Genomic DNA, 25,723 nt, shown 5'->3' on the forward strand with positions numbered 1-25,723 from the left:
GGGCTTAGAGATAGTAAGAAGCCTGTCTACATTTTGATCCAGCAAAAGGGAATGAAAAGGGCATCTTGGTCAAGATCTGTTTGTTGAGTTAGTGGATAATTAACCAGCAAAATGTAACATTTCATTATGAAGCATCAAAATCTTGGCATATAATAATGAAGGAATCATTATGACTTTGTGTTGACATAATTCAAATAAACAGTTACACAATACTTACCTGACATTTAACTTCTTAAACATTCAAATCTATTGTTCTGATTACATTTTTAGTTTTTCTAATTCCTAAAAATAAAATAATATTAATATAGTATGGTGCTGCACAAGTAGAGTTTAACATTTTAATTGAGCATTTTAGTTCTGTATTTACTAAAGCTTTTAAGAAATTACTGATAACTTTGAAGTACATTGTAAATAAATCAGTATAAGCGTAGTAGTTAGAGCAGAAATAATAATTTTTATTGCCAGTTAACTGAAATTCTTTCATATTTAAAATGGTGTTTAATGTTGCTTGAATTATTGAGGCTATAAAGGAAATATATCCAATCTAATTAAACTTGTGTAATTTCAAAGAAGGTAAATTTAGTAGCTATACTTATATTCCCCAAAGTGTCTTTGGATATGGTATTGGTAACATTTTCAAGTTATTTTTGCTTTTATTTTTTGCATATTTGAAATACTATGAATCACCTCATATATAGGACAACATTTAACTTAGTTAAATCTATCATATTGTACTTTGATTAATTTATATGGCTCATTTTGTTTAGATTCCAGCATCACCATGTCTCTCCCAATTGCAGATGCCCAACTATTTTGCATGTTTATGGAGCTTAATCCCAGGCCTGAATTTCATTAACTGACCATAGCTTTACTTGAATTTCTACAGTAATGAGTTCATTCCTGAAATTTTGCAAAGATATGTGGGGAGAGGAGGGGAAAACATCATCTACATTTGAAAAGACCAAATTTACAAATCAGTACTCCTTAATGCAATTTTTTTCCCCTTGACTAGATGGAAGTTTATTTGCATGCATTCTAAGTGGCAGTAGAATGGGAAACTAAGATTTTTGTCATTTTGATTTAACACAGACTCGCCCAGAAAGCACAACCCTGATTTTGTATGAGAAGGACTATCTCTACAGAACCTAAAATGTGAGTCTTGTTGGTTTGTGATATTGAATTATTTAATGCTATGTCATTGACCTAGTGACATGACATGGAATTTATTAAAATAATGAGACGGTTTCCAGTAAGTATAATTGTAGACTACAGTAGAATTTGTTTTATTGTTTGCTTTTAAAAAAATTATAGTAGTTAATAAATGTTTGACTTTGCAGATGATAAAGAATTTTTACGCTATTTATTGATATTTAGTTTAATGCACTTGGTTTTGTATGGTTTTGATATTCCAATGTGTTTATAGTTGATAAGGTACATCAATATGATCCCTCATATATAAGCTTTTTCTGTGTGTGTGTGTGTGTGTGTGTGTGTGTTTGGTTTGGTTTTATTGTTTTTAATTTTCTCTGTTACCAATATCCCTAAGTACTTGGAATATATCTTTAGCATCTCAAAATTTCCTCAGAGTTTTTTCAAACAGAATAAATGGTCAGTTAAAGATGAAAGCTTGATACACTGTTCTCCCTCCCTCTGTCTAGATCTGTCTTTCAGCTACTCACTAATGGTTGGCATCTCTTTTCCCTGTATGGCCTCTGATAAGTTGTCTTTGATAACCTGCTGTTTTGTTCTTGAACCTTGCAATGGCTATAAGTCTGGGATATCAGAACTGTCAAAAATAAAAGTGAAAGAGCAAAAAGCACACAGCCTGTGAAAGTTAGAGAAGATATAAGATGTGGTAATCGACTGATGAATTTTCAACTGGCAGATAGCTTTCACTTTATCCCATTTGCTGTCACAGTAACTGAAATAATAAGGGGATTTTTCCCCCCAATAATGGATGATGGGGGTTGTTTGCTTTGTGAGAACTGCCAAGGCGACAGGCCACATGGAGTTATCTTTGAAAGTGAGGGTAAAACAAGCTTGCCTGGCTGTAGATAAGAGACTTAGAAGAAATCCTATTCAGATGTACCTGTCACTAATTTATCTGAAGGTTTTGTGATTCATACATACTGTTCTGTGTGCAACGGAGCATTAAATTGCTTTCCTCTGGGAGCAGGTCACGTTCAGGGGTTCTCAGACCCATGCTGTTGGGCAGTGCATGTTTGATTCATATAGCTGTTTGCTTTTGAATTTATATCTATTAGAAAGCTGATAATCTGAATATATGTGAGATGATCTCTTGGAACTTTTCAATAGTAAAAGGATTGACCAAAACTGTACTATCTCTTAATATACAAGTATTTGCAACAAAAAAATTAAATCAACACTTCTGTTACCATAGTCAATTATTCTGATAATGATTATATATATACACAAACATATATTGGCCTAGATCTAGATCCTGGTGAATATACTTTTATGGTTCCTTTATCTATTTAAACAGAAAAGATGTTCTTAAACTCATGGATTTATTCTGAAGAAAAAAAAAATCCAGAGCTGCTTTAAAGCAAGACTCATTAAACAAAAAGCTTTAGAAAAGAAAGATCTTCCAACACCCCCACTCCCAATTTACAGTTGTTTTCATCTATGAAAATTCCACTTTATTACTGGGTGTATTTTGTAAAACAATGGCATACCTTCTGAAATGAAATAGATACTGGCTTTAATTTGAACAGAGCATAAAAGTAAGAGATGCTTATTTGTGTGTGTTAAGATTATGCTGAGAGATTTTAGTATGGATTTTTCTTTCTGGATGTGGGTTCTTTTGTAAATATAGTACCAAAAAAAAAAAAAAAAGGTTTTCTTCATTTTATTATTTCCATGATGAGGTATGTAGAACTAAAACCTAATATCTTATCATGGGTCTTAAGTGTGCTTCATTTTGTGCAAAATTAAGTCAATAAATGGCAAAGTGGCAGTTAAATGGAAGCAATCAGTGAAATCTTTCTAAAGTATTTTTAGCATGCCATGACAACAGTCTTTAGTGTGGGTAAATGAGCAACATAAACTGATATGTTCTCTCTATTTTTTTAAAATTTAAAACTGTTCATTATATTCTGTATCGCAATGCAAAACAAATGTGATCATTTCATGAAGTGGCAAAAAGAAGATTCTTTCAAGTGGATAAAAATCATGATTTTATTCTGCATTTACGAGGTATAATTCTTTAAATTCTGTCCCAGTTGTGAGAATGTGGAGCATCCAATATAAACCAGAATTTTCCTATTAATGAATTAAAGCATAATTAGGGCATTGCTGTGGGGAACCTATTAGATCTTTCATGCATAATTCACTATATTTAAATGAGATATTCCTCACATCTCCCAATCCTTAAATTAGACTGTGACCTGAAAACCTTTTAAGGCCTCCTATGAAACAGGAGCACAGAATCAAAATATTTAATGATATTATTGTAGAACTTCAAAATGTTCTGGTAAGCATTTCTCTTATGGAAAAATAAAAAGACAAAGAAAACTAGTTCATAATATTAAGGAAAAAATACCATTAGAGCATCTGCAAAGTACATGTAATGGGCATATTTTTGACATGTTCTCACCATCCTAAAATTGTGCTTTTCACATAGAAGGAAAAATGGCTAACTTAAAATTTTCCATGTTTATAAAAACCCATGTGGTGTCTTAGAGGATATATTTTCTTTCCTTCATTAATTTCTTCCTTTCTGTCTTCTCTCCTACTTCTTTCTTCACTGAAAACTATTTTAAAACACAAACTATATTTATGTTATTTTTAAAGCATTTCAAACAACAGACCACTTTGTTAGAGATATTTAAAATATTTTGCAAACATTTTTCTGGTCAAATAATAGCGATTTTTTAAACAGTTCTATCATATTAATTTTCCTCTGTTCTATAATAACTAGCTCTCCATTTCTTACATCCTGCATAGAGAGCTTCTAGAGACCTTTTCAAAAAAGTCTTTCCTAACCATTTGACCTACTCATCCTCTTGCAAGCTTCTTTGACCTCATGTCTTTCATCATAATTATTAAGGATATAAAATATATACAATTATATATTGCTTATTTTCAGATCACTTAAAAAAATAAGAGTTAAATCTGGTGTCCTGCAGAGTGCCTAGACTCTATTAAATACTTAGTACAATTTGTTGACTGAGTCAGAGGGAATGGTGTGGGCCTGTTATCCCAGAAATTTGGGAGACTAAGTCAGGAAGATCACAAGTTCAAGGCCAAATCAGCAACTTAGCAAGATTCTATCTCAAAGTAAAGAATAAAGAACTAGGTATGTAGCTCAGTGACAAAAATGGTCCTGGGTTCAACCCCCACCCCCACCCCCCAAAAAATTGTTGTTTAGATGAAATGAGATAATGAAAACGAGGTAATTCTGCAAATAAGAATAACAGAAATATAAAGTCCATATTAAACATATAAAGCTAAGAGTTATATAATCACTGATTTAACTAAATATTTACAGACCTACTTTGTATTTAATTAGAAAATTCAGCAAATTCCATACCTCAGCAGCTTCTTTACTGTATAACTAAAGCCACAGTGTCAGTCAGATTTTAGTCTGTGGAACAAATACCTGAGAAAAGGTTCTTAAAGAGAGGAAATATTTTATTTTTCCTGGCAGTAGCTTCAGTCTACAATCAGCTGGTTCCATTACCCTGAGCCTGAGGTACGACAGAACATCATGGTGGCAGATAAAGCTGTTCAAGAGGCAGGAAATTGAGTCCCTTGCTTTTGCCTCAATTTTTTTGCCCCTTAATCTGCAGGAAATCGAGGCCAAAACAGGGGACTCAATTTCCTTAACTCCAACTAGGTAAGCAACCATGCCATTATATCCTCCACGTATCCATGCAGTTCCCCTTCTGTTACATTACATTCACTTTTCACTAGCTCTGGGCCCACTGTGCTCACTCCAATAAGCTTCCTTTTAAAAAGCAATTTTCCCAGCCAAGTGCAGTGGCGCAGGCCAATAGTCCCAGCGGCCTGGCACCAAGCAAGCCAGTGAGACCCTGCCTTTAAATAAAATGCAAAGTAGGGCTGGGGATGTGGCCCAGTAACCGAGTACCCCTGAGTTCAATACCCAGTACCAAAAAAAAAAAGGAATTTTCCTGAAGCCTTGCCTGGCTTAAGTCAACAGGTATGCAACAGGAGAAATGCAAGGTCCAAAATACAAACAAGAACACAAGTTACCTGTCAAACAGGCCAAAACAACCTACAGCTATCAGGCACATTAAAGACTTGAAAGTCTAATGTCTTCTGTTGTCAATCAAAAGTCAAAAGGTGGACCTGAGTGGACATCTCTGGAAATTTCCTGGGACTCCCGATAAAGGGCAGGAGAAGCTCATACCACCTCTACAAGAGGGTCCACTCTTTCCTTTAAGAGTGTCCCCTTTTCCCTTTTCCTATTCCTTCTAATAAACTCATGCCTACTACTTCAAGTACCATGAAGGAAATCTTTCTGACATGATTTCAAGAACCAATAAAGAGGCCACCTTCACAGGTTCCTCAGCTCTGTGCTGCCCATCCATGCCTTGTCAGTACCATTTAACTTCGAGGAGAACTTCTTTCAGAACTGGAATCCATTCTTTCAAATTCTTCTGTTTTACCAACTAAGTCTGTATCGTATTCCAGATACTTTTTTGTCATTTTATCAATCTTCACAGCATAATTTCTAAGAGTACACTCCCTCTCAAGAAACCATTTTCTTTTCTCAGCCATGAGAAACAATTTCTCATCTGTTGAAGTTTTATCATGAGATTGCTGCAATTCAGTCTTTTCTTCAGAATCTAAGTCTACTTCTATTGTTATTTGCACATCTTAAGTTTTTTCCTTCACTGAATTCTTCAAGTCCTCAAAGTCATGCATGAGAGTTGGAATTAACTTCTTATAAATTCATGTGAATTGTGATATTCTGACCTGTTTCTGTGAATCAAAAGTTTCTTCATGGCATCTAGAACTGTGAATCCTTTCTAGCTTTTCAATTTACTTTCCCTGGCTCTACAAGAGGAACCACAATGTATGAGAGGTATAACTTATAAAATGTATTTCTTAAATAATAAAAGTTTTCAAAATTGCTTTTTGGTCCATGATCTGTAGAGTGGATGTTGTGTAAACAGGCATGAAAAAAAGCATTAATCTTGTTGTAAATCTCTGTAAGATCTCTTGGGTGATCCAGTATATTTTGTCATTGAGCAGTAATATTTTGAACTCCCCCCACCCAGTAGTAAGTCAACCTTCTTGACACTTTGAGAGTATACATGGAATAGCATAGACATGGGCAAAGAGTTGTATCTTCTTCTTTTTACATACATAGTTCTTTGCCCAAGTCTATGCTCTTGCATGTGTACTTCCAAAGTGCCAATAATTATGTGGAGAATCTCTACATAATTGTGTGACTCCTGTGCCTTTTAATAATTTAAAAAGCACATGTCAAAGTTTCTATTATGTAAGTTGCCTCAGTGAGACCAGTGAAGGGTTAATTAATTATGGATATATAGACAATGAATTCTCAGTGACAATTTCTTGGCAGAAAATAATTAAGATTGACAATGCCACTTTTAGCAGTGCACCAAGAAGTTCGAAGTTAAGATAAGGTGAAGCAGTTTGAAACTGGCATCTCCTAGTTATTTTGTGTTCTGCAGATAAGTAACAGAAGCAAAGCACTTAGCACCTGGGTATAAATAAGCTTTTTAACTTTCTGAAAACCACGACTTTTTTTTTTTAATCTATTTGCTCTAGTTCTTCTTGACTATATATTTTTTTTTCATAATGGTAAATTTTAAGAACCAAGAGAGGCTCAGTGGAACAAAAGGTCATATCAGTTTATTAGAAAGCTTTGTCAAGACTCTAATATCTTAATGGAAAATCAATTCATACCAGATTCATGCTTCTGGTATTTTTTTTTCTTCCTAATCCACTAATGTGTCTTAGATCACATCCACAGAAGGTAAAACAAAGATTTATTTGGCATTAGTTTATCATGCTTCCTTTCTAAGTTGCATAACTTAAAAGTTTCTTCCATCTACAGTGCATGTACTACAAATGTTATCCTCTGGTTAAATAAACCCAAAAGTCAGGCAATAGCCTAGTATTTAGCATAGAGTCAATTCACCCCTTTAAATCTTATTTATACCTTTATTATCAATGTTCAATGTTCTTATTCAGTATAGAGATAGTTTCTTTTATTATTTGCCTCTAGTACTGAGATAAAGTTTAAAAGAGATGACTTACCCTTTAAGGAGGGGTCTTGTAAGTTCTTCTTCTTCCTTGTCTTTCTGGATTTGTATTTAATGAACTGTTAAAAGGCTTCCTTGATGGTCTTGTTCTTCCCTGGTGGAATTTCACATGCATTGTTATTACATTTGACTGAAAGTGTTCTGTTGTGTTCTTCATCATTTTTCTCTGCTTTCTGCCCCCCCCCCCCCCCCCCCCCCCCCCCCGTTCAGTTTAGATGTTATCTTTCCTGGGAGATTATATCTTGCTTACTGCACTGTGGTCCACTTCTTTCTATTTGTACCCATAGTACCTTGAGATTTTTCTCCAATATCACAAAATTCAGATTGTAAAATATGGTCGTTTATAATTCTATTTTTCCTAAGAGTTTTTATCCTGAGAAAAGAGTATATTATCTTGTACATAGTATATAACTTGTAATCTTTTTAAAAAATGAGTACATTTTACTCATCTTGACTTTCATTACAATACTTTTGGCTCACCTCATTCTATTGTTGTGCTTTTAAAATTTATAGAATCTTAAAAACACATTAAATGTTTACAAAGCCAAATTTCAGTAAAAGTAGTAGGTCAAACGTTTACATCTAAGTTCCATCCTTAAAATATTGATACTAAGAGTCTATCTGTTTTTATTTCTTTCATTCCTTCCTTCCTTCCTTCCTTCCTTCCTTCTTTTTTTATTTCATGACTCATATTTCAAGTAAGAGAAATCAGGAGTCATGAGTGATTGCAACAACATTTTGAAAGCTGGGAGATCTCGGGACTAGAGGCAAATAATAAATGTGTGAGAAAAATAAACCCAAGTTGTCAATAAAGAAAGATGAAAATAGTATCATAACACCACACCACAGAATTCCCCGTTTTTAAGAATTTACAGCAAAGATAAATTTTATGCTGTGGATGAATTATGGGAAGGGTGGATTTAAAGAAAAAGATTAAATAAACACCAAGAACTCCTGTTAATTTTGATTCTTCCAAATTTTGAAAGCAACTTCCAATTCATGGTGGCAATATCTTTGTATATATTTAAGCATATTAACCCAGAATTTTTGTTGGTTTTAAAATTTTATTCTCTTTCTTATCTCAAATCCATGCAATTTTCTATTTAAAAATAATTTCTATAATTCCAGTTTTACTATACTAGAAATTATGTTTTTGATTTGAGTTAGTAACCAGCTCATTAAAAACAAAAGGCTTCAATCAGCATCAGATTTACTAAGCACTAAGAAGGGGTAGTCAGGGGTAAGGTAGAGCACTTGTCTCGCACATGTAAGGCACTGGGTTAGATCCTCAGCACCATGTAAAAATAAAGCAAAGGTATTGTGATCATCTACAACTAAAAAAATATTAAGCAACAAAAAAGAAGAGGTAGTCAGCTTGTATGTTAAACAGGTGGGAGACTAGATTGAAAGAAGTGACATTCTAACTGCGAAGTTTGAGGGTACACCAGACAACTTAATAATAAAATGAATTGTACTTCAATAAAATTATTTAAAACTTTTAATACTTTAAGTACCTTAACAAGATAATTTTTAAAATAATGACAAGATCAGTATACCTGATTTTTTCTTTTGCCTCAGCTCTAATATGACTTAGCACAGGACTGCAATGTAGTGTTGAAAGGAAAATGAAGGCAATTCCCAGGAAGCAAAGTGAGAAGACAAATAATCTAAAAGGAGGAATAAAAATGAGCAAACTATTGGATTCATCCTGAAATTCCATTATCAAAATTATACAATGTTAAAAAAACAGATATAAGGGACTGGGGATGTAGCTCAGTGGTAGAGTGCTTGCCCATGGTGTGTGTGACTCTGGGGTTGATCCCCAGAACTACAAACAAAGTAAACCCACCAATAAAGAAGATGAAAAGAATGGGAAAATAATTACTGAAATAATTCAATACAATTTGCAAAAGCCTAGGAACATAATTTTTCCAGATTGCAAATAACCAGAAGATATACATGGGGAAAGTACCTAACTTCACTATCAGGAAAATGTAAATCACAACCACAGTGAAGTATCATCTCACTCTATTAGAATAACTCTCAGGAAAATGAATTGAAGCATAATTAGCTAAAATCCTTGATTACTGCTGATGGGTACGTAAATTGGTGTAGCCTTTGGGGAAAGCAGTATGGAGACTTAAAGACTTATTAATTTCTCAAAAAATTAAAATGGAACCATCTTTTGAGCCAGGAAATGAAATCAGTGTCTCAAATATGTATCTGCAATCTTGTTCATGCCAGCACTATTCATAATAAGAAAGATGTGGAAAACGCCTAAATGTCCCCCAGTGAATTAATAGATGAAGAAAATTGGTCAAGGGAATATTAGTCAGTCTTAAACAAGAAAGAAACTCTGCTATTTGCAACAACATGGAAAATGTGTTATGCTAAGAGAAATAAGCCAGACACAGAAAGACAAGGAGAAATAAGCCAGACACAGAAAGACAAATACTTCATTATGTCATATATTGTGGAACCTAAAAATGTCAGTGTCATGGAAATAGATAGAAAATCATTACCAGAGGCTTAGGGTTTAGAATTCGAAAAGATATTGGTCAAATTGTAGGAAGTTAGATTTAAGCAAATTAAATTCATTCTGTAAATAACATGGACAACAAGGTAAATATGGTTACTAATACAAAATTGCATTTTTTCAGATATGCTGAGGGTAGATCTTAATTGTTCTCTGTACTCAAAATAATTGGTAACTATATGAGGGGACAGCTATGCTAATTACCTTAGCTCATAAATATTTCACAATATCTACATATGACAAATTATCAAACTGTACAGCTTAAATAAATCTATTTTTGACAGTCACCTGAATGTGAATAAAGTTGGGAAAGCAGAAAAAAGTTGAGTGAGCATTTGCTGAAGTAGCACAAATACATGCAGGTTTCCAGCAAAGACGGCCTATTTCAGGTGACCCTCAATGATTGCATGATTATGTAGGACATGTTGATGAAGCAAATGAAGGGTGGCTCCAAACATAGCACCCAAATCACCTACAGGACCTCTTTACAGATACTAGAATCATGGACAAGCTTTTCCCCTCAGTCCAGCCCACCTCTCCCTTACGGAGTACTGTCGTCTAAATCAATAGATGACCAAGAGGATATATTTGATTTCAACAAGCTAATTAGAATGGGTCACAAATGGAAATCTTGCAGAAGGCTCTTGTCATTACCTGTATATAAAGCTGCTAATCTTTGCATATCCATGGTGACAACATATTGTGGTCAATTTACAATGTGGGGCATTCTAGTACTTAACATAATTTTGAAATAATATGATGTCTTTTGATATGTTTACGATAAAATGATAGCAAGATAATAGCAAAAGCATATTCTGCAGTCTCTTCACATTAGTGCTTGTATGTCTCATATCTAGGTATACTTAATGATTATAATCATTTTAAATATATGGTCTTAATTATTTTGAATGAAATAATTTAAGAAAGGGAAGCTGAATGCCTAGATAGACCAGTTTTGTTCTATTGTTTGAAGCAATCATTTTAAAAGTTTTCCTGACACCTAAAATACGTTTTTTCTAAATTACCTTTCATAAGTACTTTCAACCACAATTTGCTTGTTTATGGAGGAGTGAAATTGGCCTCTTTTAGAATGATTTTATTAGTTAAGAAGTTTTGGCTTCTATTGTTAAAGGCTTTTATTTCAGATTATTCATGTTCTGTTAAATTATTTTTTAGATCCAATAGGAAAACTGGTATGATACTTGCACACTTCCAAAAATGCAGAAACTCAAGGGAATTTCTTAATTTTTTTTAAATAACATTTTTATATAAACAACTTCTCTTCTGTGACATAAAATATGATCCACTGTATTTGGAAACTTAAAGACTTATTAATTTCTTCAAAAATTAATTCCATAAACTTTTCCATAATATAAATTTTACCATTTTAATTCAGTCTAATGGGTTTAGAGCTTATAATTCTTCTTTTGTCTTTGTGATTACTTTTATTTATTTTTCAGTTTGAGTATATATGTTCAAGTAGTATGTTTTGATATACATTGGAAAATGTTCACTATAATCAAGCTACTTAATGTATACATATGTCACAGAGTTATGTGTGTGTGGTTGTGTGTGTACATGTCTGTGTGTGGTGAGAATGCTTAAGAACTACTCTAAATAAATTTCAAGTAACTATTACATTATTATTAATATAATCATCATTCTATACATTAGGTCTTTTAATTTTCTTCATCCAAATGGTAGAGTAGGGAGTAAAACTAACGTTTACTGGATACTTATTATGAAACATAGTTTATCTCAGTTACTCTTCCAATAATATTGTGTAAAAAAGAACATGATCCTCGTTTTTCTAAATAATTGCCATAGAGATCAGTAACATACTTTGCTTGAAGTTACCCAATTAGTACAGTTAAGAAGGTCTTTCTAACTCTACAGCTCATGCATGTTCATCACAGTGTTCTCACATGAAGAATGTAATAGTAACAGAATTGAAATGACTCTATGGAGACCTGTGTCTAGTACTATTTTTATTGATTTCAATGCTCTATCTGCTTCAGATGCTTTTACTTCAACCACTTTATAGATGAACGAACTGAGCTATAGTGATCTTTGGATTTGTCCATGTCCAGAACAAAACAGTAAAGTCAACATTAAACTGTAATTTTTTTAAATCAAAAATTTAGAACTGGAACATTTTGCCAATATTCTATTGTGCATTAATTTGTGAATTTGGGCAAGGTATTGTTTTTACCTTACATCATGAAGCTACAGTAGATAAGGATGTAACTGTTTGATATGTCACTGGAATATGTAATGATTCATGAGAACAGGGTAGGGAAAGACTTGGAAAGGAATCAATATAACAAGGTTGCACATATCAAAAACAGCTTTTATAATCTTCAGTATTAGGAGTTACTGTGAACTAATTTACATTAACAGATAATACAATGTAAAACAGCAACAAAACAAATGCCTGTATTTGAATGTCTACCTGCTCCAAATAAACATGTATAGAATTGGTCTGTTAGCTTCCAATTGTTGTTCATCCTTGTGTGGAGCATAAATAAAGAAGGCAGCATTTATATTAAAACAGTGCCCTGCTTGTAAACATCTACTGTGTGTCACAAAATTGACATTTATTTATAACATGCATTAAAATACTTGAAATAATTTTTTAAAACAATCACTCAGAAACTGAACATGTCATTTTAATACTGCAGGGCTGAATAATAATCACTGGGAAGTGGTACTTTGGGAAAAACAAACAATTGTCTTTAGATTTCTAAGACTGCCATCCAAGTGGCTCTAATAAACCTCATCTCTTGAGAATGATACAAACCAAGTAAACATCCCAACATAAATCTGGGGCAGAGAGCAAATGTTTCTGGAAAACAAATATTGATTGTTTTTCTAATTTTCTTTGTATAGACAGAAGAAAAAAAAACTGTCTCTATGGATCAGTTCCCAAAGTGTTTATATTTGTACTATTTTAGCTCCTACTACTGAATAAGAATATTATAAATGGTACAAACACTGTTATTCAAAGAATTTGCCTTTAGAATTCACTCTGAATACAATGGCTTCTTTGAAATATACTCTATTCCTATTTAGATCAAATGTTTAGCAATGAAATCTACAGCTAAGAACAATTTAGAACAAAACATAAATAAGAAATTATATAAAAATCAACAAAAATAAAATGACGTCAAAATAACATTTAATAAATAAGTTACTAAAATGTGAAAAAAAAAAAACCAGAATGACAGAAATACAAGAATTTGAAAACATCTCATGAGGAAACCAGAGACACTCTCTATTCTGAGTCCAGAGCACTTGCTTTCCACTGGGGTATGTGTTGTCACAGTGTCCCCAACCACTCCTTGGGCATCCTTGATATCTTTGGTGAACATGTGAGATAAACAACTAATAGAGAGGGCCAATATGTAACCACAGATAAAGAAGCTGTATTTTGTTTTTAACTATGGAAATTTAACTTCCTGTTTAAGAGATCAATGAGTTTGTGACAATGTTTGATTTACATTGCTATACTCAATTCAAGGAAAATACATTCTACTTCTAGTAATAAACCAAAAATAAAACCAATTGAGGTTCATTTTTTATTCCCAGATTTCTTTATATATAGAAAGTCTGGGATAAGAGCAATTGAAAGATGGCAAAAGATAATAATCATATTTGGAAATGACTCAAATAACTTTCCAGGAGTTGATTCACTTGACCATTTTAATTTTAAAATTTTTCTACCTAAGAATACCAAGAAAATCTCAATTTGTATATGTAATCTCATGCTGTGTGGCCATCAATTTATATGATGTCTGTGTTTCAGATATGTTTTTCTAAAATACAATTGTAAATATTTTGTGGAATTTTAGCATATTGAATAAATATGTATATTATAAAAAAACAGCTTGAGGTCTCATGAAAATGCTGACCTATACCTTCCAACAATTCTTGACTTAATTAAAATAATGTATATTAGGACCTATATCATTTTTAAAGCAAAATTATGTAAAGTAAAAGAAGAAACTCCAGAAAGACTTTGTTAATAAGCCTTGTTATTTTTTTTCTTGCTTGTTTTCTTTTATGGAATATATTTATGAAAAATATAGTTTAAGTATTTGAGGTTAGAAATATATGCACATAATTGTGGACTTTTAGTGTCTGATAGCTTTATTATTTTTGTAATATATTTGTGGACATTAAGTTTATGCTAATACTCAGTGTACATACATTGTAAATGGCATAAATACAGAATCTATCTGGAAATAGATCAGAATTGATATCACTTAAGAACATTGTATAAAAACAATGTCAGGTCTATAGCTTAAGAAGATTATAGAATATATTTTTATACAATGTGTTGATTTTGGTCATTGTTCATTGGTAATTCTGAGAAGAATACAACTCTACAGCTAGAAAAGCTGCTAAACAGATTTTCCCCTGGTAGCCCAGTTCTCCCCAAGAGCCACTAAAACAAACAACCCTGCCGACAAAGTGATTTCAGCTTACTGAAACTCATTTTGAACTTCTGGCCTCCAAAAGAGTAAGATAATAAATTTGTGCAACTAAGTTGTGGTATTAGGTGGTAAGTTTGTGGGGGAATTAGGAAATATAATACTCATGCTATGGACTGATTTCTATCTGCTTTAAAACTGTCTCAAGGCCATTCTCTCTACATCAATCAATTTCTTTCACCTTTTAAGTCTTTGCTTAAATGACAGAGAGGTCCATCCTAAATACCCTAATAAAATTAAAATTGCATGGCTGGGGGTGTGGCTCAGTGGCAGATTGCCTAGCATGTTTGAGGCACTGAGTTCGATTCTCAGCACCAGGTAAATACATAAAATAAAGGTCCATCAACAACTAAAAAAAAATTTACAAAAAAAAATTAAAATTGCATATCCTTCCCTTAGTCTTTTCTATTTTTTCATATAATTCATAAAATTTATTGTATTAGTTTTTACCTATATTTGTTTTTTGTCTCCTGCACTAGAATATAATTCTTAAAAAGTAACATTTGTTTTTACTCTCATCCATGCATTTTCTGAATGAATGAATGAATGAATGAAAAATGAATGAATGTTCTGAGGTAGAAAGAATATTGATTGTACTAGTGAATTAAATTAATGAGGAATCTGGATATAGAAAGTAGTGAATACTATGGGTTTTTCATATATGGATTTTTGTTTGCCCTAAGCCCATGCAAAAGAAGAATGGAGACACTGAAAGTAAGAGAAACGAGAAATATTTGTGAGAAAGGAGTGTTAAGAACACACTCTATGACTGACCTATTCTCATGTGAATTTATTAAACAAGAGCATTTTTAAAGCTAACATTATCCTTTCTTAATATTACTATCTTCAAAATATAATTGATTTTTTGGGAGAAAAAGAAAAACGTGAAAATTTTGCTAGATTTCTCAAATCTTGAAATTTTCAAATATATAATGAAGAGTTAAGTTTCCTTTAGATTAAATATTTTTCTAAATATTCACTTTAATTTTATAGATAACTATTACATATATGATACATAAGTTTTATTTAGGATCACATTGCAATATTCAAAGATTCTAAAAATCCTCCTCTTTTTCCTTTTTTTCACAGATGTATATGGCTAAATAACATTGTGTAGTTAATACAGCAAACAAATTCTCTGAGAATAGTGCTGTGCCCTTTATTAAGATTTTCAAATCCCTCTAAAATTATAGTACCCATTGAAACTTGTGTGTTACTAAATTTTACAGTAGCATTTTTAAACGCTAATACAAAGCCAATAAAAATGAGCAACACTTGTGATGGGTTTGTAATCTTCTTAATAATTCCTTGAATAATGAATGAAATCTGAATTAACTCACCCTCCATTTTCTAGCAGTAAACTAAACATATACACAGAAACTGAAGTAGGCATTACTATACGTTTAAAACTGTTATTTTTACAATCTAAAGTGGTTTTATCTCACACTTGTACAATTTCGCAATCTTAAACGTTTATGCTCTATGATTCATAAAGGGACATGTTATTGGGCTTGCAAAAATGGCAGGAGGTAACATTTGGAGAAAGCGTTTTGCATTTTCCAGTCAAAGCAATTGAATTGGCCTTCTTGTTGATCATTTCCACTGAATTTCAATAAAGTAGCAGCAGTGACAGCTCTACCAGCAGGAGTTTTCTTAAAAAAAAAAAAAAAATTCAAGGAACCTTTAAATTTCTTGTTTCTAAACAAGAAATTCAATATAATACTGACCTTGCTAAAATCTCTTTAAAAAGTATGGAAAGGAGCAAAGCTGCTGATAGGATTATGAATCTAAAAAAGGTATAGTGACCATATTAGTTTAATATATAGCGCAGTGGATTAGAATACAGAAACATGAAAGCAAAAAAAGTATACAGTTTGAGGACATTTTTTCAGAGAATTTATTGATAATTGAATAAATATATAATATACTGAAATGAACCTCAGCATGTCTTGAAAATATCCATCTGATAGTATTTTCAGTGATATTGTCCAAATATCTCATTAGCTATTGATTAAAAGTAAATAAATTCAAGAATAAATAATTAAAAAAATAAATAAATTACAAACTATCAAGATTATTTTCCTAAAACTCAGAAGAAGTCAATCGAAAAGTTTTATTTAGTCTAGGAAATGACACATGTTTTTCTCTACAGTCAGGAGTAAATGATTGAACCTCATTAATATGTACAGTTTATGTATGCTAATCACAAATAAAATAGTAAAAATGAGTAAATGATCTATTTGATGTCTGAACATAGCTGTAATTAATATAAGGAGCTGAATATTAGCATGTGAAAGCTGGATTTTGTATGTAAGACATTATGTTCCTGGGAGGATACTTTAGATAACTTGATATGCAAATTATTTATTTTGCTATTAGTTATTTGATTGCAAAATGTTGAATGACTGAGTTTTACATAAAGAATACTTATTTGGACTCTTAATATTAACCAAAGTCAAATTAAAACCATGTTTTAAGAAATTGAAATAACACCTATAAGTGGAAACACATTTTAATTCAAATGTTTGCTAACAATATTGAAATGACCTTTTATCTGAAAATAAAAATTCTCATTTTTTTCTTTTTTTTTTTTAAGAGAGAGTGAGAGAGAGAGAGAGAGAGAGAGAGAGAGAGAGAGAGAGAGAGAGAGAGAGAGAATTTTTTAATATTTATTTTTTAGTTTTTGGCGGGCACAACATCTTTGTATGTGGTGCTGAGGATCGAAACCAGGCCGCACGCATGCCAGGTGAACACGCTACTGCTTGAGCCACATCCCCAGCCCCTCATTTTTTCTCTTAATGTCAAATTTTTTAAATAATTTTTCACATATAGATTTTAGAAAATATTTGAAGGTAAAATACAAAGATTACTACCTTAAAACCTTTTATTATTGAAAAAGCATAGTAGATTTTAGTAGATTTCTTTTTGAGGGATGCATTTCAAGACATCCAGTAAATGCCAAAAAATGTCTATGTATGTACATGCATTTTTCTCTTGTATATGCATCTGTATGATAAATTTCAACTTATAAATTAGGCACAATAATATTTAGGTTAACAACAGTAACTCATAGTAACAAAACACTGTACTAAGGGTCATGTGAATGTGGTCTCTTTCTCTCTCCCACACTATATTATTGTACTGTACCTAACCTTCTTTGATGATGATGATGAGAGATTATATAAACACCTCTGGATGAGAAAAGGATGAATAATGTAGAATTTCGGGATAGCATTAAGATAGTACTTAAAGATTACTTGAAGATAAGCATTAGTATTCTGAAAGTTGGTCTGATCACCAAGAAGGTCACCAAGTGATACTAAGTAACTAAGAGTTGGGTAGCATATATAGTATAGATATATTAGACAAAGGGATAATTTGTGTCCTGGATAATCTGAAGCTATTTGAAATGATTCAATTAAACTAATTAGAATGGTATGCAATTTGAAACTTATGACTTGTTTATTTTTTCAATTTTTCCATTTAATATTGTTGAACCACAATTCACTAAGGGTAACTGATACTTTGGAAAATAAAACCATGGACCAAGGAGAGACTATCATATTATATAGCTGTTAATTTTTGATTCATTAAGAAAAGATGTGATGTGGTAACATCAGAGCAAGATAAAAATATAAGTTGCTACTTTATGATAATGTGAGCTCTTATTCTTTACAAGAAAGGGACTTTACTACTATTCAGGGCTTATTATTGGGGGATTCTTGCATAGACTTTAGTGAAAGATAAGTTATAACCCAATTCTAAGACTTCTTTTTCTTTGTGAGAAGGTGAAGAAAATTATCATTTTTAAATCATTCAGATCAAATGTGAGTCCCAGCCCCACTACTCACTGGCAGAAATACCTTTAAAATGCTACTTAACCTATTTAAGCCTGCTTTTCTATAAAATAAAAATTTTGGAATGAAAGTGATTTTCTTTAATATAGCTATGCAAATGAAGTGAGATAATGTTTGGAAAGCATTTGGCAGAGTTCCTTACATAGAAGATATAGAAGATCTTTGATAACTTAGAATGATAAATTTTAATGACCTTTATTATTATTGTTCCCATTTAAAACATTTGAATCCAAATTAGTATTAGAAGGAAATGTCTCTGCTTGGTGGTCTAGAACAACTTTAGGTAACCACCTTTTTAGAGGCATAATTTGAGCTGAAAGAAAGATAACATATGCCCTGCTGGAAATTCCAACCAAAATCTCCTTCCTTTGGGTGAATGGTGGCTGTTGAAAAATATAAACTTCTGAAAAAAGGTGAGTTTAGCCATTATCAGACATCAGTAGTTTAGTGCCGAATGGAGTATCTGACTAGTTCCTTTACTAATCTGGGAGTCAGAGACGGAATTATAGAATTTAGAAGGTTGTGTGATGAAAGTCTTGTGATGACAGGAGGTTTGGGTTGGGCTACAGGTGCCAATGTAGAACTGCCAGTGTCAGTCTGTCCTTCCTTGAGACTTGTAGCATTCTATACTCCAAATGAAAAAAACCATAAGGACCATAGAGCGGGTTTCCATAAGGCTAAATTGACTCCATATATTATGAAGTTATGTCTTTGCTACTTTAAGGAAATTGAAATTTTTCATTTCTTTTTCAAATTAAAAATACATTTTATTTTTTTTAGTTTATGGTTTTAATTTAAAAATTAGCATTCATTGAATTCTTAGATAGTAGGGATTAAAGAGATGACCACTGGGTCCTTTCCAACTTTCAAATACTTGATGCCAAGAGGGGAAAGTCTGGGATGTTCATACAATTACATGTTTCATAATATTTTAAATACAGAAACATTTGTTCACTCACTTACTAAGCTGTTTATTCATTCACACATTTAGAAAACGGGCAATGTTGCGGATGTTAGGACAAGAACAGGAAGGAAAAACAATCCAAATACCTACTTTATTATATATACAATATATTGCAAAGAGCGAGAAAACAAACTACCAGTATTGGCATCAGTAAATGCTGAGTGATATAAATAAAGGCAAAGGAGTAAAAGGATAAATCATTTGTTAGAGGCATCAGTAATGCCTCACTAAGTACAATAAGCTTAGATCTAGCACTTAGATCTGAACAGTACAAAGAATCATCTATGCCTGATGATCTAAGAGGAAAAAAAATTGACAAGGTTTTGAGATGGTATAAGGAACAGTGTAGGGTATTTGGATGCTATCAAGAAATTTACTAACACTTAAATATAAAGCTACTAGGAAAATAACTGCAGAGGATAAAGCCGCCTAAGCCATCTAGAATAAGATCATGAAAAACTTTGCATTCTATGCTGAATGTGCTAATTCATTTGAATTTTACCCTGTAAATAGTGGGGAAGGATTTTGAGGGGAAATGACAGAATCAGAATTGCACTGTAATAAGATGAGACTGGCAATATGGAGAGCCAGTCTTTGTGTGCGGAAAGAGGGAGGTCTTAAAGGAATTTGTTGACTGCCCAGTACAGGAGTGCATTCAGTGCAGCACAAAGACTAGTATTACACCTAATTCTTGCAAGAGAGGAATGTTTGTTAACATATCCGGGGAAACAATAGGGCTTGGATGATAGACTTTGAAATTCCAGGCAAAATGAGAAAATGCAGACCTGGAAATCATGTCTGGATCACATATCACTTTCTGGCTCAAGTATAAGGTCATAGAGGTAAAAGGTCAAAGCTACAATTGGAAATCTCATCTCTAAGAACAGTGCCCCCAAAGCCATTATTGACAGGAACTTAGAATGATTCTGAATAATTTAACAGCAAAAGACTGTACCACTCATTATGAGGGTGTGGGTAAATTCTGAGAAGAATTATATTTTATATAATGTAATACAATGGAATATAATTAATATAATTATAATATAATGTAGTATAATGTCACTTTTTTAGTTGTAGATGGACACAATACTTTTACTTTATTTACTAATATTTATGTGGTGCTGAGGATCGAACCCAGTGCCTTACACGTACTAGGCAAGTGCTCTATCATTGAGCTACAATGATAGAGCCCCAAAGATTTCTTGTTTTTATTAGTGGCATAGATCTGAAAGGCATATAGTAAACTTATAGTACAAAAATCATAGTATTGAAAGAAAAAGACATTTACTTAACTTATATGGTCTAGAATGGAGCTCAGTGAGGAAACATAACAACTGGCGTTGTCCAAGAATAAAATGGTCTGGCTTTTTAGCCAGCAGCAACCCTTCCTGAGAACTCACTTCATTTAGATGTTATCAGTCATCAGGGGGCAGCCATGTATAGCCCAGCTGTGCTCCAGCTGTTTGCACAGGCACAGGCTGTGCTGCTTAATACCAATGTGCCAGTTCTGTGAGGAGTCTTAGAAAGTTCAGGATAAACAGAAAATTCAACATGATTTTATCCTCTGAGGTGTGAATTCAAACTGAGAATGAACAATAAGAAAATCCTCATAAAATACATTATATATCTTATATTACCCAAAGAAAGTTAAACCAAATAAATCTATCCTTATAGAACCAATTTCCCCTTTATAACTTGTTTATGTACTTCTAGCTTCTTTTCTCCTTTGATTTCTCTGAGAGGTTTTCAGCCAAAGAATCTTCAATGGAAATTCAATATAGGCTTTATTTTGCCTTCAGTTAAATTAAATTTGTTGCTTTATTTCTAAAAGTTGAAGTTCTTTTTATGTAAGATGAACATGGAGAAGGAAAAGAAGTTTGAGATTTCTCGTTGCAAAAATGAAGTTATTATACTTTAAAAAATAATTTGGTTTAACATCTAGTAGCAGTTCTTTGAAAATCTTTCTGCTAAACGCATGTTATACGAGAAAACCTCTGATTGGAATGTCTCTACATGTTGGAATTGTCCCTCAGTTATCATATGGTGAATTCGCTCTTTATACGGTATTTTATTTCAAGGTGTTTTATTTCAGTACTATTCATGAGAAAAGCCTTCTGTATTTTCATTAAAAGCTGCTTCATAGTGTACATTTCAGTTTTACATGCTAAATATTATAATATCTCCATGAAAATATTTGCATTGCTATTTGCATAATATCTACCCAAGGTAAAAACTTCCTTCTCAGGTATACTTTCTTCCCATTACTAAACCCATCCCCAGAAAAAAAACACATTTTTCTTAAACTTGTTTTTTTTGAAACATTGAAGTCTCTTAATAAAATTCTTATACTGTTGAATGTTGTTATGGTTTGGTGGTGACGTGTCCCCCAAAAGCTCATATGTTGGACAATGCAAGAAGGTTCAAAAGAGAAAGGATTGGGTTGTGAGAGCTTTAACCCAATCAGTGAATTAATCCCTTAATAGGGATTCATTGAGTGGTGACTGAAGTGGGAGGGTGTGGCTGGAGGAGGTAGGAATTGGCACATGGCTTTGGGATATGTTTTTATATCTGGTGAGTGGAGTCTGTCTGCTTTCTGATCACCATGTAAGCTGCTTTTCCTCTGCCACACTCTTCTGGCATGATGTCCTGCTTCACAGGGAACCCCAGGAATGGAGTCTGCTGTCTACAGATTGGGACCTCTGAAACCCTGAGCCCTCCAACAAACTTTTCCTCCTCTACAATTGTTCAGGTTGGGTCTTTTAGTTACAACATGGAAAAAGCTGTTTAAAACATATATTTTGTCTTATTTTTCATAGAACATCTGCCTTTTTTCTACCAGGAGTTTATATTGAACCCAGAAATGTATATCTATGATTTTTAGTCTCAAACCACGTTCTTGTTTCTTCCACCAGTGATATTATCTGTTGACTGTCCTTTTTAAAAATTATATCTCATTTCTTCCTTCAGTTTTCCCGACCCTTCTGACTCATGAATTATGTCATCTGAACTCATATCTTTGTTCTCTTAAGGTAGGAACATAAATACTGTTTTGAAATCAGACTCTTCTAAAACCCCTCCTTTGTTAATAGATTGATTAAAAATTGAAAATTAGTACACAGTTTTACCATTATGCACATTTGTTGTTCTAATGCAGTTGTGCTTTTCTAGAATTTTCTTCTCTATCTCTGTCTGTTTCTCTCACAGATCGTAGAAAATATGTGATATGAAATCTACCTTCTTAACAAAATTTAAAGGATATAATATGGTACTGTTAATTATAAGCAGAGGCTTGTACAGATGTTATGGGTTACATGTGAGGAATCTCCCAGGAAGCTCATTTTAAGCAATGTAAGATTTGCAAAAGAATTAGATTAGGAGGGCTGTAAATGCATTGGTGTATTAATCTATTTGATGGATTAAAAATTTGAATAGATTACTATGTGGTAATTGTAGGCAGGTGGAGTATGAAGGGAAGAAATAGATGCCTGGAAGCATGCCTTTAGGGATTCTATATTGTCCCTGGCTCTCCCCTGCACATGTATATTCTTGTCTCTGCCCCTGCTCCTCTATAGCTGCCAGGGTTCAGCACATTTCTCTGCCAGGCCCTTTCACCATGTTGTTCTGCCCTGCCTCAGGCCCAGAGCAATGAAGTCCTTAGATCCTGGACTGAGAGAGATCACAGAAATCATCCCCCATAAATAACGTTTCTTCACCTAAGTTGTTCTTGTCAGGCATTTTTGTTACAGCAGTGGAAAGTGTACCAAGACTACAGATTTCTAGAACTTTTTAGTTTTGCTTGAAAAATATAGGTATAAAGTTTTAATCATGCAAAATAATCTATTTTTTTTTCTTATTAGATTTAGATATGTCAATAGCTGTGTGATTGTTATTGACTGAGTTATGGCCCCACAAATATATTTACTGAAGCCCTAATTCCCAATATGATGATATTTGGAGAAGAGGTTTAGGGAGAGAGGCTTATATGAGGCAATGAAGGTAAGGCCCTTATGAAGAGATTAATGTCCTTATTAGAAAATATGAGGGCTCCCTTTCTTTTTCTTTCTCTGCCATCTGAGGACACAACCATAGAAAGAATGCAATTTTCTATAAGCTAGCAAGAGAATTCTTGCCCAGAATTGACAATGCTGGCACCCTGTTCCTAGACTTCTAGTCTCCTGTGAAAATGAATTTCTGTTGACTATGCTGCCGAATTGGTGGTATTTCATTATAAGAAGCCCAAGGAGATTAATATAGTAATCATGTTAGGCTATGGTTTAAATTTTCATTTCTCTAATTTTTAAAATAAGGTATTCATGTTCAATGTAAATTATGTTTCTATTTTAATTGGAATTACTGTGAATCTATAGTTAAATATTAGGTGAATAAAATGTAATTTTGTGTCTTCCTAATCCCACGAAAAATGAGAATTAAATTTTCTTTTTTGTTTTAGATTTAGATCTTCTATTTTTTTCCAGTAACACTTTATAATGCTTTACATTTAAGTGTCATACTTCTTTTGTTAACATAATTATTGATATTCTATAGCTTTGCATTCTGTTTTAAATGGAGTCAGATGAATAGTGTCAGAGTTCATCTATTTATTTATTTTGCTATTAACTCAGAATTTTTTTCTCAAGATTTTCCCAACCCTCTTTACTTATAAATTCTTTTAAAGTGCTACTCAATGATAACATGATTCTATTTTTATTGGAAATCTTAAAAAATTATTTTAAATATAAAAGTCTAATGATATTTAAGCTGCTTCAATCAATCATAGTTTGTACAAGACAAATTTATCTTTTTCAAGATTTTACAAAGTATTAAATCTTTGCAAGTGTCTGTTGAATATGTTTAATTCTCTATTGTTTTGTATCACACAGCATATATTGTTGGTGGGAGTCTGGAGATTACAAAGAGAAACATTTTGCTCAGGTGTTCTTCGATATACTTTGTAAATCAAAGATCTTAAAAAAAAGGTGAAATAACTAAGCCTTTTCTTGAATTTTGAATCAGAAATTTTAGATTTTATGTGTTCAAACACAAGGGTTTTCATTTACTAGGGATCAATGTTATTTCTTCCTGTCTTTACCATCTTCTATCTCCCTATTTTTATCAAATCCACTCTATGTGCTGTTACAGAGTCCTATAGAAACTTCATTCTATTGTGCTAAGGTTTTAATGACCTCTACAAGAAGGCAGAGAGTGATTGAAGCCAAAAGATTGAAAAAGATATGTGAAAAATCAGAGGGGGAGTTTATTGCTCTCTTGAAGTATAGAAAACATTTGTCCATTTTCATTGGATACAGAACAAGAGGACATATGCCTAAATTAGAGCAAAGTTGGTTCTGTTTAAGTCATTGAAGCAAAAGTGTTTCATTTAGTTACTTTAATAGAAATTCATTCCAATGACTATTTAGGTTCCTACAATTTCAACAGTGATTTAAACTTGTCTCATACTCCATTTCATGGTACTAGCTCTCCTTCCATAGACATTGCAGATCACTTGGAAAATGCTTTTAGATATTCATAAGCTTTAACGCTTTCAAGAATTTTTTTTACAAACCAAATGATTATTTCTAATAATCTTGGCAATTAGAATGTAGTTATCTTTATTATCTTAGCCCTTTTGCTAAGATGTAATTTAGTTAACCAAGTTGCAGGCAAATGCTGAATAAATTATGTTAACAAAATCATTTTCCCATATTTTCAAATAAACTCTATTGGTTGTATATGGTTTTTTTTTCCAAATTCTAAGAGAACTAATTAAAATTTTTATTTTGGCTTTTCTCATTTGTGATAATGAGATCTGTTCTTTTAGGTAACTGCCTCTGTTGATTACTATCCATGGTTTAAATAGGTACATAGCCGACACTTAAGCACTGACCTACAGGACATCATTTAGTAAGCAGAATAAGAGTTACTTAAGGCTAAAAATGCTAATTTTATAATCTTGTGAAAAAATCATGAATTGGTAATACAAGTAAAATTTGTCTGTAAAAAATTGTTTCTATATGTCTGTGACCCAAATTGTGAGTTTTCATGGTAAGATGGAACAAATTAGTTGTTGCATTTATGAATATCCACAGTCTATTCTCAGATTAAAGGTACCCAGTAAGAGATTCATATCTTATTTAGAATTTAATTTTATCTACTTTAAGCTCTTGTGATTTCACAAATGTTTTTTACTGTGTAGTATATGTGAAAATTATCTACATGCCTACTCTGATTTTGCTAATTTTCAATTATCACAGACATTAGCCACCACTCCACTTTTATTAAAATACTTACGCAGCATGGGCTAACTAAAATACATCCCCAATTTATGCAAACTAACTGTTAACACATCCAAACAGATGAGGAATTTTTCATTATTTAAGAAAAAACTTTTAAGTTGAAAAATTATAAGTGTCGTGCTTGAGGTTAGCTTTGTCACTAAAAGGCACTCTTGTCATCTCCACTCTTCCTTACAGGGGAAATTGAGGGATCCATCCAGGTCTTGGGGTAAGGAGCTTAAAAGCACTGTACAATGACTTCTGATCATTTCAACTATGATTACCAATGAGTTGTATTTTACACAAAAAGCAGTTTACCTT

At 32.5% G+C, this 25,723-nt stretch overlaps 1 protein-coding gene across 8 annotated transcripts in view; it reads left to right on the forward strand.

Annotated features, from left to right (window-relative positions):
- Positions 1–25,723, forward strand: part of Mgat4c (MGAT4 family member C) — a 786,744-nt gene that overhangs the window by 429,689 nt on the left and 331,332 nt on the right. For all 8 annotated transcript variants that reach the window (XM_040280229.2, XM_078053048.1, XM_078053046.1 and 5 more), the window contains one exon: positions 1,090–1,152. The gene's annotated coding sequence lies outside the window, so the exon portion shown is untranslated. The remainder of the gene's footprint in view (positions 1–1,089; positions 1,153–25,723) is intronic.

Source organism: Ictidomys tridecemlineatus, chromosome 6 (genome assembly GCF_052094955.1).
Source record: "Ictidomys tridecemlineatus isolate mIctTri1 chromosome 6, mIctTri1.hap1, whole genome shotgun sequence".
NCBI lineage: Eukaryota > Metazoa > Chordata > Mammalia > Rodentia > Sciuridae > Ictidomys > Ictidomys tridecemlineatus.